We start from the raw sequence: 3,436 nt of genomic DNA on the forward strand, positions 1-3,436 counted from the left end.
GCTAATTTTTTGTATTTTTAGTAGAGACGGGGTTTCACCATGTTGACCAGGATGGTCTCGATCTCTTGACCTCGTGATCCACCCGCCTCGGCCTCCCAAAGTGCTGGGATTACAGGCTTGAGCCACTGCGCCCGGCAGAACCAATTCTTTTTACTCTTATTTCACCTTAATTTAAATGATAAATTCTGCCCATGGCAACTTGGTAAATATATGTATGTCTCTCTTTCTCTTTTGCTCTGTGTGTGTGTGTGTGTGCGCGCGCGTGTGTGTGTGTGTGTGTGTGTATGTATCAGGGGCCATTGACATTTAGGGATGTGGCCATAGAATTCTCTCTGGAGGAGTGGCAATGCCTGGACACTGCTCAGTAGGATTTGTATAGAAAAGTGATGTTATAGAACTACAGAAACCTGGCCTTTTTGGGTGAGAATAACTTTAATAACACAATTCTGAATACACCCTGAAAGTTTCATTTCTCTTTTTATGTAGAATGATTTTTGGTAATTTATTTGCATAAATGAGTTTCTGATTCATGCTTTCAAGAAAATCTTGAGAATTTGTCTGTGTGGAAAAGAATTTCTTCAAGATGTTTCATCTTGACCTGAACTTTCCACATTTCTGAGCTGATCTGTATCCTTCACTGTGGATTAGTGGAAATTCCAGAAATTTAGCGGTGTAAAATATGTTGCCCATATCATGAAATCTATTTGTGACCACCAATCTTTGATCCATGAGTACTGTGTAGTAAAATTAAGGACCTACAAATTTAAAATATTTTCTAAATATTTAGAAATTTCTTTCATCTATTAGTATTTTGGGATCACCTTTCTAGGATAATCTTTTTTTTTTTTTTTTTGAGATGGATTGTCACTTCGTCACCTAGGCTGGAGTGCAGTGGCATGATCTTCACTCACTGTAATCTCTGCCTCCCTGATTCATGCAATTCTCCTGCCTCAGCCTCCCAAGTAACTGGGACTACAGGTGTGTGCCACCATGCCTGGCTAATGTTTGTATTTTTAGTGGAGACAGTTTTCACCACGTTGGTCAGGCTGGTCTCAACTCCTGACCTCAAGTGATCCACCCGCTTCTGTCTCCCAAATGCTGCGACTGTGGGCATGAGCCACCATGCCTGGCCCTTTCTAGGGTGTTCTATCACATTCTTTTGAGCACAGTAGTAGGTTACTAACTGGAGAACATGAGAATGATTTATGTTATTTATTTATTTATTTATTTTTGGGGACGGAGTTTTGCTCTTGTTACCCAGGCTGGAGTGCAATGGCGCGATCTCGGCTCACCGCAACCTCCGCCTCCTGGGTTCAGGCAATTCTCCTGCCTCAGCCTCCCGAGTAGCTGGGATTACAGGCACGCGCTACCATGCTCAGCTAATTTTATGTATTTTTAGTAGAGACGGGGTTTCACCGTGTTGACCAGGATGGTCTCGATCTCTTGACCTCGTGATCCACCCGCCTCGGCCTCCCAAAGTGCTGGGATTACAGGCTTGAGCCACCGCGCCCGGCATATGTTATTTATTTTTAATAAAGCAGGTGTTGCTCTCACTAGCCCAGACCTGATCACCTGCTTGGAGCAAGGAAAAGAGCCCTGGAATATGAAGAGGCATGAGATGGTCGCCAAACCCTCAGGTAGGTGAAAGTAAATAAAACAGATTCCACCAATGAGCCATCCAAAGGTCAAAAAGAAAGCCAGTCTTTAAAATGTAATTTGAAGAGCTGTGTTCCAAAGCAAATAGTTTCTGGGAAGCTTGAGGTTTTTTTCTTTTCTTTTTTCTTTTTTTAAAATTTTTCTCTCACATAGGGGCATGTTTGTCTTATGCTTTTGAATTCTCTAAGGATTCTACTTTTCCTTGGATGATCTTCCTTCAAGTTTACAGTGAGAGCCAAAGTCCTCTTCATGGTATATATGAGACTCCACAATCTGATTGCTTTTCCATTATTTTGGGGACACACAAATATCTGCATAATTTTGAGAAACTTTATTTTTTTTAGTTATCTCTTTGCATCATGTCTGAAATATGTGAGAGTAGTGGTTTCTGTTTCATTGGTTTTTGGTTAATTTTTCTGTATATTCCATCCTGTTTTTATTACTATGGTCTTGAAATAGAGTTTGAAATTACAAAGTATGTTCCTCTGCTTTGTTCTTTTTCCTCAGTATTGCTTTGCCTATTCAAAGTTTATTGTAGTTTCTTGTAAATTTTAAAATTGTATTTTCCATTATTGTGAAAAAATGCCACTGGAATTTCGATGGGAAGTTTATTAAATCTATAGATTACTCTAGATAATATGGCACTTTAACAATATTCTTTTGATTAATAGACATATTTTTAAATTTGTATTTCTCTAATTTCTTTGATATTTTATATGTTTAATTGCATAACTTTTTACCTCCTTGATGAAATTTGTCTTTAGAAATTTGTTATTTTAATGCTATTGTAAATATTTTTTTTCCATTGTATCAGATAGTTCATTTTTTTTTTTTTTTTTTTTTGAGACGGAGTTTCGCTCTTGTTACCCAGGCTGGAGTGCAATGGCACGATCTCGGCTCACCGCAACCTCCGCCTCCTGGGTTCAGGCAATTCTCCTGCCTCAGCTTCCTGAGTAGCTGGGATTACAGGCACGCACCACCATGCCCAGCTAATCTTTTGTATTTTTGGTAGAGACGGGGTTTCACCATGTTGACCAGGATGGTCTCGATCTCTTGACCTCGTGATCCACCCGCCTCGGCCTCCCAAAGTGCTGGGATTACAGGCTTGAGCCACTGCGCCCGGTGGGATAGTTCATTTTAAGTGTATGGAATCATAACTTATACTTGTATGTTAATTTTATAATTGCTAATTTATTGACTATATTTATTAGTTTAGACAAGTTGTAATTTTTTTGAGACAGAGTCTTACCCTCTCAACCAGCCAGGCTAGAGTGCAATGGTGTGATCTCAGCTCACTGGAACTTCTGCTCACCCCCCACCCCGGGCTCAAATGATTCTGTCATCTCAGCCTCCCGAGTAGCTGGGATTAGAGGCTGCACCAGCATACCCAGGTAATTTTTGTATTTTTAGCAGAGATGGGTTTCACTATGTTGGCACTTGGAAGGCTGAGGCAGGAGAATTACTTGAACGCATAAGACAGAGAGCCAACATTGTGCCACTGCACTACAGAGCAAGACGTGTGCGCACACACACACACTACCAACTTTCTTATCAAAATTTACAAAGTATCATGTGAAATGAAATGGCATTAACAGTGAGAAAAGTGAAGCCATAACACAGAAAAAGAAGGGCTGTGATGCATACATAACTGGTATACATATAATAAATACAGACAAATCTGAAGATAATTGAGAAATAAAAGACGCAGAACTTCTCTTTAAATTCAGCATTGCAGCCAGGAAAATATGTCCTCTCCACATGAAGAATCAATTCCATTTCT

This window comes from Sapajus apella, unplaced genomic scaffold, assembly GCF_009761245.1.
Source record: "Sapajus apella isolate SASKATOON/1434 unplaced genomic scaffold, GSC_monkey_1.0 scaffold446, whole genome shotgun sequence".
Taxonomy (NCBI): domain Eukaryota; kingdom Metazoa; phylum Chordata; class Mammalia; order Primates; family Cebidae; genus Sapajus; species Sapajus apella.